This window comes from Oryctolagus cuniculus, chromosome 15 (genome assembly GCF_051225735.1).
Source record: "Oryctolagus cuniculus isolate XC-2025 breed Fujian yellow rabbit chromosome 15, ASM5122573v1, whole genome shotgun sequence".
NCBI lineage: Eukaryota > Metazoa > Chordata > Mammalia > Lagomorpha > Leporidae > Oryctolagus > Oryctolagus cuniculus.
In genome coordinates this window covers 59,416,896-59,433,571 of record NC_142881.1, presented here as the reverse complement: position 1 = coordinate 59,433,571, position 16,676 = coordinate 59,416,896, and the positions used below count along the sequence as shown (strand labels likewise).

At 37.4% G+C, this 16,676-nt stretch overlaps 1 protein-coding gene across 2 annotated transcripts in view; it reads left to right on the top strand.

The window, feature by feature from the left end:
- Positions 1-16,676, top strand: part of CTNNA3 (catenin alpha 3) — a 1,694,949-nt gene that overhangs the window by 9,541 nt on the left and 1,668,732 nt on the right. Inside the window, exon 1 of one of the 2 annotated variants that reach the window (XM_017348752.4) lies at positions 10,626-10,763. The exons of the other annotated variant lie outside the window; for it this stretch is intronic. The gene's annotated coding sequence lies outside the window, so the exon portion shown is untranslated. Of the gene's footprint in view, positions 1-10,625; positions 10,764-16,676 lie in introns of those variants that run through there. 2 annotated transcript variants of the gene reach the window in all.

Here is a 16,676-nt window from a genome sequence, read left to right as displayed (position 1 = left end):
TCTATTTAAACATTTCTGAAAGTGATTTATTTAGAACTGATGTTTGTACTAAATAATATATATATATATATATATATATATATCTTCTCTTTCAGCTGGTCCATCACTATTTTTTTTTTTTTGACAGGCAGAGTTAGACAGTGAGAGAGACAGGTCTTCCTTCCGTTGGTTCACTCCCCAAATGGCTGCTAAGGCTGGTGCGCTGCGCTGATCTGAAGCCAGGAGCCAGGTGCTTCCTCCTGGTCTCCTATGCAGGTGCAGAGTCCAAGTACTTGGGCCATCCTGTACTGCCTTCCTGGGCCATAGCAGAGAGCTGGACTGGAAGAGGAGCAACCGGGACAGAACCGGCGCCCCAACAGGGACTAGAACTCCGGGGCGCCGGCACCGCAGGCGGAGGATTAGCCAATTGAGCTGTGGCGCCGGCCCAGCTCCATCACTATTAACTTTGGTATCACTTAAAATCAGTGGCAAATATCCTGTTAAATTTCTGGACTACATGAAATATATATCCATTGGGGCAACTCTTTCTCTATTTCCTATTACTTGTTCTTCTAGTTGGAGACAAATTTAATTACAAATAATTTGAAGCAATGTGGACTCACTTTTCTAAAAGTGATGCCTACACCTAATCTCCAGAGTACCCCAATGCCAGTGTTTTTCTTATGTCTGGGATATGGGACTCTCACATCCTGGGGAACAATATGTCATTGTTTCCTAGTCTCCTTTCCTCTTATATTGCATTTCTGGGAACTAAAATATTCTGACTGAGCATAGTTAGAAATTCATTGATGGGAGATGACCAGGAAACTTCACTGGCTGTCTTACAAGCAGCTCCTGTGCAATAAGGAAGGTGTGACTAACTTTTTGGTTGGCTGTACCCACTTCAAGTCTCTGATAGGAAGCAAAGACGCACAGGTGGGATAAAATGGTCTGGCTCTGTGACTGCTGTGAATTTCGACACAAGGGAGTTTCATTCACCTCTTCCCCCAGTTGGTTCCATTTATGAAGTAGATAATGTAGAGTGGCCAGATTAAACAAGCAAAAATACAGGTTAGATTTATTAGATTTGAATTTCAAGTAAACAATAAATTTGCATATATATAGTATGTCTTAAATATTGCATAGGACATACTGATGCCAGAATATTATTCATTGTTTATCTGAAATTCAAAGTTAAGAGAGTGACTTTTATTTTATTCTGAACATAAAGTAAGGGAAAATTTCTGCCCATGTTTATAAATCATAAATGACTGTTTATAATTTTGTTCTCATATACTGTTGTAATAGGATCTTTTTTCCGTGACAGGGAAACATTGCCTTTCCCTGTCTTCCTTCAGCTATGGGGCTATTTAGTGCTGTGAAGACTGGAGGAAATTTGCAAAGGGTCTGGGGGACTTCAGACCTATAGAGAGGAAAATAGTGAAGACCTGGACACCGTCCTTTTACAGTAGATCTGTCATTAGAAAGATTGTGTTGTTGTTGGATTGAACTGGTCCTGATTAAGATTTACTAGTGAGAAAGAACATCAAGGACCCTTAACATAGAACCCCCTTCAGACCTGCATTACTCCATAAGTGGTTGTCTCCGGTACCTGTGTAACTGAGGTGGAAGGCCCTCCTGACCCAGCCACTATGCTGGGTAAGCTAAAAAGCTGAAGGCATGGGTGCCATGCCATAGTTCTGAGCGAACAAGCTACTTCTGTCTTGAAGAATCATTGTGACATGTGACAGCATCTGCTGCAGCAAGTGAACAGCAGGAGGAAATGTCACACTGGACGATTGTCCTCAGTAAACCTTGTGCCAGGAGAACATCAGCATCCTTCAAAAGAGGTCCCTTTTATTCTAATCGGTTTTTTGTATTTTTTCTCTGAGGCTTGTAGGTTGAGAAGCCCCAGAATTTTTTAACAATTTGAGTGACAAGAGACATAGTAGACACTCTGATGATCTGGCACTTAAAATTTGAAAAAAATAATAGGTATAACCTCACTTTACTCAAAACTATTGAAGTAGATCCTACTATTACCAAATATACATGTAAATTTTACAGCTATGACATCATAGCATATATTATTTTATCATTAAGTTCTGTGAAAGTTTGTTCTTTGTTTTTCCAAGATGGCTTGACTTCAGAAGATTGTACTTTCCGAAGGTTTTGTGCTTTGCAGTTTTGAATACATTTCATAAATCAATACAGGTCTGTTTATGAAAGAATATCAAGTTTTGTGATTATGATACCTGCATCTTTTTCTTCTTTACAAACTTGTATCATTAATATGTTTTAAAGACCCAGCTCAGAAACTCATCTATAATAAGTAGTCATCCTTGGTTAAGCATTTTTAAATTTGATTACTTATTTAACTTTGGCCTGGCCCCTTAGTTTATATTATGTGATCTTATATTAATATCTATGTTAATTGTAAAATATATTGGTTGTTGATTATTATGCTTGTACTTTTCTAGGCAGAAATATATGTGTATTTATTATTTTAAGATAGAAAATAATTTAAGAGCCCAAAATCATAACCATAAAATAAAAGACTGAATTATTTGATTACATCAACATTAAAAACTTCCTTTGTGAGAAAGATACCATAAAAGATGATAAATGAAAGCTTTAATAGAGAAGAAATCTTTAAACTCACTCACATGAAGTGGGTTGCATTGTTACTACCCCTTATTCTCTCCATGTGTCCATGCTATTGTCATATAACTTTGCATTTCTTTTTACTAGAGACTGTGTATATTTCCTGGCTTCATCAGTGTTAGACTTGCTAATGTGACTGCTTGCCTATTGGCACATATGCAGAAGAGACAGATGCCAGATTGTAGACTAAACCTTAAGAGGCAAAGCGTATTTCTACTTGCCCCTCTTGTATTTCCACCGTTATCATGAGAAGAACATTGCTCTAGGTAGCCTGCTTGTCCATGTAGGATGAGAAAAGTGTGGAGCATATCTGAACCCCAAAACTGTAACTTGGAGCAAACTCAGCCATATCTATGCTCAATTGGCCACTTCTCATCCAACCTGAAATTTATGCAAGAGAATAAATATTGTCCTATGCCATTGAGTTTTAGGATTGTTTATTATATAATGTTATTGTGGAAATAGACCACTTAATGAAAATGATTTAATATACTATTTTATAAAGAACTCCTAAAATTAGTAAGGGAAATATGAACCATAGGTAAGGTCAATGATATGTGAGAAGGTAACTCATTAAAAAGAAAATGACCAGGGGCTGGCGCCGTGGCTCACTTGGCTAATCCTCCACCTGCTGCACTGGCATCCCATATGGGTGCCGGGTTCTAGTCCTGGCTGCTCCTCTTCAAGTCCAGCTCTCTGCTGTGGCCCAGAGGGCAGTGGAGAATGGCTCAAGTCCTTGGGCCCTGCACCCGCATGGGAGACCACGGGGAAGCACCTGGCTCCTGGCTTCGGATCGGCTCAGCACTGGCCATGGCGGCCATTTGGGGAGTGAACCAACGGAAGGAAGACCTTTCTCTCTGTCTCTCTCTCTCACTGTCTATAACTCTGCCTGCCAAATAAATAAATAAATAAATAAAAAAGAAAACAACCAGTCTCACTAGTTATTGGATAATACAAATTAATACAAAAATGGATGCCTTATTATACTTACTGTTTGGTAAAAATTAATGTCTGGCAATGACCTCTTATTTGTAAGAATATGAAGAAAATAGAATTTTTGTATACGGATGGACAAATATTCAAGGGAGGGTATTCTAGACAAAGATATAGAAAGTAAGGAGAAGATATTTTCAAGGAATATTATTGACAAAGGATTATATTTAGAATATGTGGATAATTCTTTGAAATCATTAAGAAAGACAGGTAGCCTAGGAGAAAAATAGGGAAAGACTATAAAGAAGCAATACCTAGAAAGGATATTTGAATGGCTGGCTAATCAACCTAAAGAGAGATTGCTCATTACATTGATAATCAGAAGTATGGATTTAAACAGCAATGAGATCCAGTTGTACCTCTATGTGGACAGAAATTAAAATGTCATGCAGTATTTTTTTAAAAAAATTTATTTGAGAGGCAGAGTTACAGAGAGGGAGAGACAGAAAGAAAGGTTTTCCAACCGTACTGGTTCATTCCTCAAATGGCTGCAATGGCCTGAGCTGGGAGGATCTGAAGCCAGGAGGCAGGAGCTTCTTTGGGTTTCCCATGCGGATGGAGGGGCCCTAGTACCTGGGCCATCTTCTACCACTTTTCCAGGCCATAGTAGAGAGCTGTATCAGAAGAGGAGCAGCTGGGCCTAGAACTGGCACCCACATGGGATGCCCATGCTGTGGGCAGAGGCTTAGCTCACTATGCCACAACACTGGCCCCAGCAATATCTTGTACTAGTGAGGAAATGGGAACAGGTAAACCCATGTACTCTGCTGGTTGGGATTTTTTGAAAATTGATTTGGCAATATTTATTGAAATGGAATAGTCAGATACAATCTGATCCAGAAATTCTACTTCTGATTTGAATTCGTTTTCTAGTACTGTCATAACAAATCATAACAAATTCCCACAGACCATGTGGCTTAAACAGAAATTTATTTTCCCACTATTCTGGAGGCTAGAAGTAAAATAAATGAATAAATATTTTCTAATGCCACTGAGTTTTAGGGTAGTGTGATGTGGATGGAAATAGCTGACTTGTAGACCGTTTGACAAAGACAGATCAGTGTAGGATTTTATAAAAAAGCTAAAAAATTATTAGGGAGAAAATAAGCAATCAGATAATCTGATAGGATCAATGATATGTGAAGAGTTAAATCACAGAGAAGAAGACTGTTATGATGAAAAAATAAATGAAAAGATGATTAGCTTACTTCAGTAGTTGTTGGGTAAATGCAGGTTTATCCAGTGAGATCAATGTATTGGCAGTTTTGATTTCTCCTTAGGCCTCTTTCCATGGCTTGTGTATGGCCACCTCTCTCACATAGTTGTCCTCTGAGTGCACATCCTTGATCTGTCTTCTATATTTCCTAATCTCTTTTGTGGACTTGAATCAGATCAAATAAAGGCCCATACTAATTGCCTGTTTTTAACATTATCACCCTTTTAAAGGCCTTATATATCCAAATGCAGTCATATTATGAGATACTGAGGTTAAGACTTCAACATATGAATTTTGAGGGGGACACAATTCAGTTTATAATAATGTTATATCCCAGAAGGACTCTGAGATAGGTTCTCAGAGGGGCACATATGAGAATGGTTATTACAACATTGCTTTCCATAGCAAAGAGTTGGATATTACATAAATGTTCTTGAATAGGGATATGGGCTGATAAAATGTATTATAAATGTGTCTGGTAGAATGGAAAATAAAGGGAAAAACAACCCATTATATTAGTTGGAAACTGAAGTCTGGTGTCAGAATTTCAGAGCAGGTGACATCAACGATCCAAGCTCTGTAGCTCTGTCCTGTCATTTTCCCTCCTCAGCTTTTTGGTCATACTGTTTTATTTCCAGGCATCATAATACAGTCAGGAGAAGGAAAGACTGAGGGCTATGGCAAGCATGTGTGACTTCTTTTATAGAGGGAGCAAAAGCTTTGCCCTCAGCAAACATTGGGTGGTATCTGATTGGCCAGAATTCTTGACATGCCATTCTGAATGCAAAGAAGGCTGGGAAATCCAACATTCTGCTTCTGTAAGCAGAGAAAGGCATGGAGTGCTGAGTGAGCAAAAGTGTAGTGTTTACTGTATCAGCATAATTCAGTATGAAAAAACTGCAAAAACATGATGTTGAATAAGGAAAGAAAAGCAGAAAGAGATGGGAAGTACAATACTGTTTGTGTAAATTTAAAAATCCATATACATATGAAGCTATATGTGTATTACTGTAGAGATATATGTTACAAAAAGTTATCATGGCATGTTGATTGGAAAAGGTACTCATTAGCTACTATAAGAAGGGATGAGGGGAATAGCATCAAGGATGGGAATACAGAATATGATAAAAAAAAAAAAGCAGGCTTTTTATGATTTAGTTCCACCAATGTGCCTTGAACTGAGGGTACGACTTTTGTGTCAGTCTAATTATGAGCTCCCAAGATCAAGGAGGAAAAAAGAAGGTTGGCTTGAGGGGTATGTGTGTGTGAGGGGGGAGAGAGAGCATGTAAGTTACTTAGAGTTTTGGGCAGGGTTATTTAGAGTAGGTGAAATGTGTGATTCATTGCATTTATGACAATTTATTTTACCTTTGTGGTGAGCTTCATTCTTTTGATTGAGATTAGGGGCCTGTTGGGAATGATGTTATGGTTTAAATTTAGTGACTAAAGCAGTTTTTTTTGGGGGGATAATTTAGGAATACTATGTAACAAAATTGACTTTCCTTATTTTTGCATATATATTTCTATTGCCTTATTATGCAAAGTCGGTAGACCTGATTTTCAGAGTCAGTGGGTGACAGGAGTAAAATAAACATGGCTACTTGGTATTGAAATGCATCGCTCTCTATTTTCTGTTATTATCTTTGGAAACAGAGTGTGGGAGACAGGATTTCCTTCCTCCCTCTCTAATATAGCCTCAGCAACTGAATGGCTCTCTGCTCTGGAATGAAGCAGGTTGGCACAATTCCATAAGTCTTCTGTGGGAACAAGACTCAGAGGTTTCTATTTTTTAACTTACTATACTTTTTTGCCTTTAGTTTAATATTTTATCCTTTAACCATCCTGTATCCAGTCCTTTAAAAATCCATACACAGTTTATTAATATGAGTTAGTGGGCCTTTCATTTTTCTCTATTAAATGTTTGTTGCAACTTGGGAAGTAGCTCTAAACATCTTGCATTTTAGGATTATGTTTCTGTATTTTCTAATTGTAAATTATCATTATAATTGGAATTGATGACTTCCATTAGTGAAATGGATTCAATTTGCTAAAAAGAAGTGTGTGGACTTAGTAACTCTTTATCCATTTTTATTATTTATTTATTATTTACTTATTTGAGAGGCAGAGAGAGAGAGAGAGAGAGAGAGCGAGCTTCCATCTACTGGTTCATTCTCTAAGTGCCCACATGGCTAGGGCTCTCTACCAGGCTGAAACTGTGAGCCCAGAACTCAATCCAGGTCCTTCATATGGGTGTCAGAAACCCAACCACTTGCTGTTTATTAGCAGGAAGCTAGAAAAAGGAGCAGATTTAGAACTTGAATCCAGGCACTCCAATATGGGGTGTGGGTATCTTCACTGCTAGGCCAAATGCCTACGCCTACTGTGGTGGGCAATCTGTTTGGTCCCTCTCACAGCAGCTCTCTGAAATTTGGTTTGGAAAAGCAGAATTCCACAGAGAACAGTGTTTTTCTATGAAATAACAATAATTAATTAATAAATAATTGGCACTCTATTAGATTTTATGTGTAATTTTATAAGTAAGTATTCTTTGTGCCAGCTTTGCAGGGCTTGTTTTACAACATGAGTAAAATGGAGTAAATGGGAGTCAATTTGGAAAAGGCCAAGGAGGATAGAGTTTCTTTTCACAACTTTTCTTCTCTTCCTGCATCTCACAGTGGTGGTTTTTGACAGGTACTATCCTTGGCTGCCTTATCACCCTCTGAGGTTAATCTTGGGAAATCCCATCTAGTCTCAGGAATTAAGGTATAGTGCAGATGAATGATTACCATATCTCCATCTCCAGGCTTGATTTTTCTTCTTGGATCATCAGCCATTCAATCTCCTTCCTCTGTTAAACATTATTATTATAAAGATTTTTTTTAAGCCTCAAATCAAATTGAGACTAATATGACCTTTAGATGTGGGTTCTTAAGGCACCTGGGGGAACTAAAAACTGCTGAGTGAGGCATAGTTCAGGAGAGCCTGCAGCAGGAACCAAACTCAGAGTTGGAAAGTAGAATAGAATTAGAAGTTAGATGAAAACAAAAAAATATTAGTTGTCTATATATTCCAAAATGTGTGGATGATTGCATAAAGGATAAGCAAATTACTGACAGAAGTGGCTTTTCAGTTTTCTTCTGGATATTTATCCTACAAGTAAATTTGAGAAATGCTAAAGAAAAGATAAAAATTTAAAAAGGGATTAATAATAGTTGGAGAAGTGTTATACTCTATTTCCAACTGTAAAATATTATTTTTATCCAGCTATTATTAGTTATTACATGAGGAAAGAAATTGCCACATTGAGAAATAGTTTTTTTAAAGATTTTTTTTAATTTATTTGACAGAGTTACAGAGAGGCAGAGAGAGATAGAGATAGAGATAGAGAAAGAGAGAGTGAGTAAGAGAGAGTCTCCTATCTGCTGGTTCATTTTGCAGTTGGCCGCAATGGCCTGAGCTGTTCCGATCTGAAGCTAGGAGCCTGGTGCTTCTTCCAGGTCTCCCACACAGGTGTAGGGGCCCAAGCACTTGGGCCATCTTCTACTGCTCTCCCAGGCCACAGCAGAGAGCTGGATTGAAAGTGGAGCAGCTGGGATGCCAGACTGCTGCCGGTGACTTTACCCACTATGCCATAGTGCTGGGCCCTGAGAAATAATTTTATAGAACAATTTTTTCTTTAAAAATTATTTAGTTCATTTGAAAGGCAGAGAGAGAGGAAAAAAAAGAGACAGAGAGAGAGAGAGAGGGAGAGAGAGAGAGAAAGAGAGAGAGAGAGGGAGAGGGAGAAGGAGAGAGAGAGAGAGACACAGAGAGACATATCCCTTCTGCAGGGACCCTAGTACTTGAGCCATCACGTGCTTCTCCCAGGGCACATATTAATAGGAATCTGGAATCATGGGCTCAGGAGTAGAGCTTTACTCAGACCTAGGCGTGTGGGTATCCTAAGCACTGTGCCAAATGCCTGCCCTACACTTTACTTCAATGAAGAATCCCCAAATTTTTTCATTAGAAGTAGAATTTCCTTTCCAAAAAAGAGAAACTATGGTTTCTTATTTTGAATGACAGTTGAGTAGGAGAAGGGTTATTTTTCTTTTTGGAAAATGTAATACTTCAGCAAAAAGGACATGTTATTGGAGATAAGTCTGTGAGTGGGAAGAAAGATTACTCTTTCAGCTTTTAGATCTGTTTTATTTATTTAATTTAATAGCATTAAATTAATATTATCTCAGGTATTTAATTATTAAATTATTAATTAAATGATTAATTTAATAGCATATTCAGAGAAGCATAGAAAATTTTCTCTTCAGTCCAGATAAATTTGGGATATTTAATGATTTTAGCTAATTAGATAGTAAAATTTTTAGTTTTAGAATAAATCAGGTAAGTTGATTTCCATGCTTTTTCCAAACTGAGTGGATGTTAATTTGTAAAACAAAGAACCTATAGATTCTATGAGAACTTTGCTAGTCTTAACACTGCCTGCTCATGAGAAATAAAATAATGCTCTATGATAACTGGAAACTTATTTAAAATTAGCCTATAGCTTTTAATACACAATGGAAGTTAGCAGATATTAAATATGGCAAGAACTATGAATTAAACTATTTACAAATGTTATATAATTTTGAAGAGATTATCTTATACTTTAGTTCTGTAATTCAATTTTGCTTTGGGTATTTTAGTAGGGTTGGGAAATTTTATGTACAGTTTTTATTTGCACAGTTTTTTGTTGCAGAAAAGTTGAGAGTTCTGGAAAATTTAATCTAATGGTTGAACCCAGTTCTGCTACTTTCTAGGCTTCTAGTGCTTTTCTTTTAGATGGTGAATCAGATGGGGTGGTTAGAAGACATAATGGTAGTTTGTCACAGTAACACTTGCCTGGGCTCTACAAGTCAAACATATATGGGTCAAATGAAATAAGGTATTTCTAAACACACTTGATAAAGAAATTTGAGATGGTGTGTCCCAGTTCCTAGTTGGAGAATAAAAATGAAAGTCACTGCGTGCAATATTAGGGCTTTCAGTATCTAACGACACCCTCTGCTGCCTAAATGAGGGATTGCTTTTAAAAATGAGTGGCTCTAAAAAAAAATACAAGTAGAGCTGATTGTTTTTTTAATTGTAAAAACATTGAGCAGTGCAAAGTATTATGAAATAATATAGTAAAAATTATAAATATGTAGAATGAAACCAACGTATCCCCTAAATATTTTCCACAAGCTAACATAGAAATACCTGTAATTGGAATTTTTGAAGTTTTTGGTCTATTTTTTAGCTAAGGAAGTATGCCATAGGGAAGGGATATAGTAGGGGGAAAGTGAAAGGACCTCTTACCTCTGTCTCAATAGTAGTTTTCATCAATCAAATATATTTAAGTTGCTTTCATTGTTAAATTGCTAGTCTAAGAGCTTTTGGTAAATATCTGAGCATGATATAAGAACTGTTTTTCTCTAGATACCCTGATTTAATTTATATTGAATATAATTGGAGTATTCTTAGGTGATTTAGAAACTTGGTAGGGAAAGGGAAGTATATTGTGTGCCTGTTTTAAATGTTTTTACTTTTACAAATTCTCTTCACTTTGGAATTTACAGTGTTTTGCGTTCATTAATACACATGAAAGTTGTATTTGCAAATTTGGAAAACAGAATTTCAAGTCTGATTCTGTTGTTTGATGTGGCTCTTCACTGGTATGTTGCTTTAAGAGTACCCATCCCCCTTTCTTGCTTGAGCCACTGTGTCCTGTCAGTCATCCTGAAATACACTAGGGTGCTTGTCAGGCTGTTTGCTTACAGATGCATCATAAGCCAAATTGTGAGCCATAATAGTGGCACTGAATTTCTAAACACAAGAAATTGCTTAGACAATTGGTTTAGTATCTGTATATGGGCAATACTCTGTCCTGCAGTAGGTGAGTGAAGTGTCAAACTTTTTAAAATCAAACTTTGCTGTAAGGCAAATCCTAATAATTATAGATTATCTTTTGCTTGGTTAGATAACTTTGGGGGCAATGAAAGGACATTACTTCTATAAAATGGGATAAATAGAGACTATGTGTGTTCTTATTACTTTTATAACTAATCTTTTAGTAACAATAAACTCTAGACAATGAAAACTCTAATTTTAAATGTCTGCTTTTCCGAGTAGATTGGCAGGCATTTCAGCTTTAGATAAAAATGTGATTCTCTTATACATTTTTTTTTTCTTTCACAACAACTCAAACAGACTCATTTGAGCAGAAACTCTATTCTGGAATATTTATTAGTGATCTTAAAAATAGTGCTAAGCAAATTCTTATGTGCCAGTGTCCAAGCTATAGTAGTCTTATATCAGCATTAAAAATTCCTTATGTGTAATTGAGCTATTACTACTTGAGTTTTTCTGTGTAAGGCACTGGAAGTTTACATTCTTTACACATAAAAGTTGTGCAACAAGCAATTTGTGCAGTCTGTTAAATTTTTGTTCTGGGCTTCTAAACTTAAATTGTGCGTGGATGTTTTCCTTCTATTTTTGTGTATGCAAGCATTAAATATTTTTATATAGATAATTGATAAAAGGAAGGAACTTACAGATTTTGATCCTTGCATACTCAATATGTAAAGAAAAGTTAAGAGATATAAGGAGTTAAAATTTTAAGGCAATATCTAGAATAAGTGGGAAGAGATTGCTTTTGTAGGTACATGGAATGATTATTTATTTCTTGCCTTGTTGTAGAAAGGATTTAAGTTGACTTTCAAGGCTGCACAAAATCCAACATAGGATAAATTAAATGTGGAGTGAAAGAAGAAAGAAAAATAAGTGTGAGGATATAAAACAAAGCCAGGAATAAAGCAGAACAAAAATCTAAAACCCAAAAATCTAGCAGTTCTCAACTGATTTCAGGACACTGGTGTATTATGGTTTGATGGAAAATGAAATTCAGAGTTAACAGAAATCTTATGGGAAATTTCATGGAAACCAATTGCCTTCCTCACCTGGAGTGGCAGTCTGTAGTGAGGAGAATATGTTGGATTGGGAATATTAAATGCACTTTAAATGTCACTTGTATTTTGGTGGAAAAACAGTGGAGAACTGATACCCTTTTAAGTCACACAGTGATATATGTGGGCATAAATGTGGCCACAGATTTTCTATGAGCAGAAAATGTTTGGTCTCTATTACTCAATTCAGAAGAAAGAGGCTTGGTTTTTGGGAGATAACCAAGAGTTATTAAATGAGGTCAAATATCCACATGTTAGGACATATATGATCAAGCCATTGCTTAAAGTAAAATTATTTAGCAAATATGGATCTGTGAATACTACTTCTAGTATTTTTTTCTAACAGATTATTGTCGATGAGATTAACTACTTTCCTTCTTTTTACTCCTTCAGTCTAGCAATAGATTTAACTTGATTTTCAACTTTTGTTAGGTCAAAATTAACTGGGTCAGTCTAAATGGGAAAAAGTTGTTGGATAGGGGGAAGGAATTCAGAGACAGTACTTTGTAATGTACTTTGATGTTCAAATACTCACAAAGCACCTACTAAGTTGAAGACCCTGGGCTCTGTGCCTTGTGCCATATTAAACTGGGCTTGTTTAAGTGAATGAGTTTAGAAACATGTCACTGTCAGTAGTGTTGAAAAAAGACGAGAGTGGCAGTAAGAGTTTGCTAGGGAATCTTCAGTGATATCTTCAGATTAAAAAATGTTTTCAAATTTGTCACATGTAGTACTTGTACATTTTTATATAATCTGGATTATATAAAAATACCATCCAACAATCTTGGGATGGTAATGTGAGATGATAATCATTTGGCTCTTTTAAAAAATTTCATTATTAAAAGAGTATCAATAAGAAATAATCAGTATCAGAAAAGGGAGTATAAAGCCAAACAAAATATTCAAAGCTTTTATTTTTGTAATTTTCTTCTGTAAACACATATGTGGATTAACTTAGAATTCTTGCCACAAAAAATTATAAATCAAATAGATAACAAATAACTGATCTGGTGGGTTAAATGACATTGAGGATAACTTGGACACACATGTTTGAAACCTGAGAAGCAAATATTGTTAAGTAGTTATATGGGCTTGTGCACCAAATAAGTAGAGAGAGGTAACAAAGCAGTAAAGACACTTAAGAAAAACTACTAAAAAGGAAAAATAGCTACTTAAATTTTGAAAGTATTAATTCAGAGGACCTGGTGAGAGATCCACTGAAAGAACTTGTAGAGCTAATGGATATCAGTGGAAATTTGAAATTATATAGTAAATGAAATAACAGAAATATTTTCTGTTACTGAAGTAATAGATGAATAGAAAAGATTTTTAAAAAGAATATTCATTTATATGAAAAACAGAGAAAGGGTGAAGGGGAGAGAGAAAGGGAGAGATCCATCATCCACTGATTGTTTCCCCAAATGACTGACAATTGCCCCGGCTGGGATCCTGAACCAGGAGCCAGGATCTCCATCTGGGTCTCCCAGAAGGGTGGCAGGAACTCAAGTACTTGAGTCATCACCTGCTGTTTCCTTGGCACATTAGCAGGGAGGTGGATCAGAGGTGGAGTAGCTGGGACTCCCCTTCACTCTGATACAGGATACAGGTGTCCCAAGCAGCGGCTTAACCTCATTGTGCCAAAACGTTATGTCCTATAAAATTTTTTTTAAAGTCATATTTATTGTGAAATAATTTTTAAATTCAATTCATACTTTTAAAATTCAGTTTGATGGGTTCTCACAATTGTATCTAGTCATAAAATCATTACCACAATCAAATGGAATGTTGCCATTACCCTGTTAAGTTTTCTTGTGCCCCTCTGTCAGTCCTGTCTATCACCTTTTGGCCTCAGCAACCACTGAACTGTTTTCTGTTTCTATATTTTTGCTCTTTTAAGAATGTTGTATAAATGAATCATTCAGTGTGTATTTACTTATGTCTGAACCTTTCATTCAGCAAAATGCTTTTCATATTCAGTTATTATTGTCTTTATAAAATTTTTTTCTTGCATAACTTCTTTTTTGAGAGAGAAAGAGTGAGATTTTCCTTCCTTCCTTCCTTCCTTCCTTCCTTCCTTCCTTCCTTCCTTCCTTCCTTCCTTCCTTCCTTCCTTCCTTCTCTCTTTCTCTCTTTCTTAGATTTATGTATTTATTTGAAAGTCAGAGTTACACAGACAGGAGAGGCAGAGAGAGAGAGAGGTCTTCCATCTGATGGTTCACTCCCTAATTGGCTGCAATGGCACTTGGGCCATCCTCCACTGCCCTCCCGGGCCACAGCAGAGAGCTGGACTGGAAGTGGAACAGCCGGGTCTTGGACCGGCGCCCATATGGGATGCCAACACTTCAGGCCAGGACATTAACCCACTGCGCCACATCACCAGCCCCCTTGCATAACTTTTGAAGGTATCATTGCATCAAATTATTTATTCATTCACCTGTTAAAGGAAATTTGAATTGATTTTTATTTTTACTATGAAAAAGGCCACCCTTAACATTGGTTTTCAGGCCTCTGTGTCAACATATGCTTTCATTGCTCTTGGATTGGCATTGTTGGGTCATTGGGTGGTTATAAGTTTAATTGTATGAGACCCTGCCAAGCTCTTTTCCAAAGTGGTTATATCACTTTGTGTTTTCATTAGCAGTGTGTAAGATTTTCCATTGTTTCTCATGTTTGCCATGATTAATTTTAGCTGTTGTTGTAGGTGTGTGGTAGTATACACTGTGGTTTTTTTTTTTTTTTTTTTTTTTTTTTTTTTTTTGACAGGCAGAGTTAGTGAGAGAGAGAGAGAGAGACAGAGAGAGAGAGAGAAAGGTCTTCCTTTCGTTGGTTCACCCCCAAATGACTGCTATGGCTGGTGCGCTGTGCTGATCTGAAGCCAGGAGCCAGGCGCTTCCTCCTGGTCTCTCATGCAGGTGCAGGGCCCAAGCACTTGGGCCATCCTCCACTGCCCACCTGGGCCACAGCAGAGAGCTGGCCTGGAAGAGGAGCAACTGGGACTAGTACCCAGTGCCCCCACTGGGACTAGAACCCGGGTGCCAGCGCCGCAGGCGGAGGATTAGCCTCGTTAGCCGTGGCGACAGCCTACACTGTGGCTTTAATTTGCATTTCTCCTTTGGCTAATCTATTCCTATCTCTCTCTTTTATTTTATTTTTTTAATTTGAGAGTGATAGAGAGAGACAGAGATCATCCATCTGCTGGTTTACATCCCAGATATTCACAATGCCAGGCTGAAGCAGAAGCTGGAATTCTTCAGGTCTCCCACATGGGTTCAGGGCCCAAGTACTTGGGCCACGTTCTGCTGCTTTCCCAGGCCCAGTAACAGGGAGCTAGTCTCGAAGTATAGCAATAGGAACTCAAACTGGCAGCATTCTAATATGGGATGCTGGCATAGCAGGCAGCAGCTTCGGCCATTGTACCACAGTGCTGGCCTTAAGCATTTCTTATGTGCTTATTTACCCTCTGTCTACTTTAGTGAAATCTCTTTTCAAGCTGTTTGTTTGTTGAAAATTTTTTGTTTTAATTATTGATTTATAAATTTTTTTAATATTTTCTGGATACAAGTCCTTTTCAGATGAGTGTTTGGGTTTTAAAAATAATTTGTCCTAGTTTGTGGTTTGCCTTTTAATTTTCTTTTTTTTTTAAAGGTTTATTTATTTATTTGGAGCTCAGAGTTATACAGAGAGAGAAGGACAGGCCATCTTCTACTGCTTTCCCAGGCCATATTAGAGAGCTGGATTGGAAGTGGAGCAGCCGGGTCTCGAACTGGTGCAGCCCCCTGCCCTTTCATTTACTTCCTCCCTCCCTCTCTCCCTCCCTCCCTCCCTCCCTTCCTTCCTTCCTTCCTTTTTTATAATAGATTTATTTATTTTACTTGAAAGTCAGGGTTACTCAGAGAGAGAAAGAGAGGGAGAGAGAGTGAGGGAGAGGAGGAGAGGGAGACAGAGAAAGGGAGAGAGGGAGAGAGAGAGAGAAAAGAGAGAGGTGTTTTTCATCCTCTGGTTCACTCCCCAATTGTCTGCAATGCCTGGAGCTGTGCTGATCCAAAGCCAGGAGCCAGGAGCTTCTTCTGGGTCTCCCATCCGAGTGCAGGGGCCCAAGGACTTGGGCCATCTTCTCCTGCTCTCCCAGGCCATAGTAGAGAGCTGGATTGAAAGTAGAGCAGCCGGGTCTTGAACTGGTACCTATATGGGATGCCGGCACTGCAGGCGGTGGCTTTACCCACTATGCCACAGTGCCGGCCCCGACCTTTCATTTTCTTAATATTATCTTTCAAACAGTAAAATTTTAAAATTTTGGTAAAATCCAGTTCATTATTTTTTTTATGCTTTTGGTGTTATATCCAAGAAATCTTTGCCTAACCCAAAGTTAAGAAGATTTTCCTCCTGTGTTTCTTCTAGAAGTTTAAAAGTTATGGCTCTTACCTTTAGCTCTATGATCCATTTCAAATAAATTTTTGTATATGATACAAGAAATTGGACAAAAGGTTTCTGTTTTACATATAAATATCCAGTTATACCACCACTATTTACTGAAAACTGTCTTCTCTCCATTGAATTACATTGTATATTTTTTGAAAATCAGTTGTCCATATTAATATGATCAGCCCTCACCCTGACTGTTGATGAGCAACTTAATATGTTATCCCTCTTAGTATTTTTTCTGTTTGTTCTACTTAATACTTTTGGTTGAATACTGTAATCAATGCACAATTCTTCTTAAGTGCTGAAACTTAACTGAAAAGTGATCACTGCTAAATATAAGAGTGGGAATAAGAGAGGGAAGAGATGTGCAATTTGGGACATGCTCAAGCTGACTTACCTCAAAAGGTAGAGTTAGAAACATA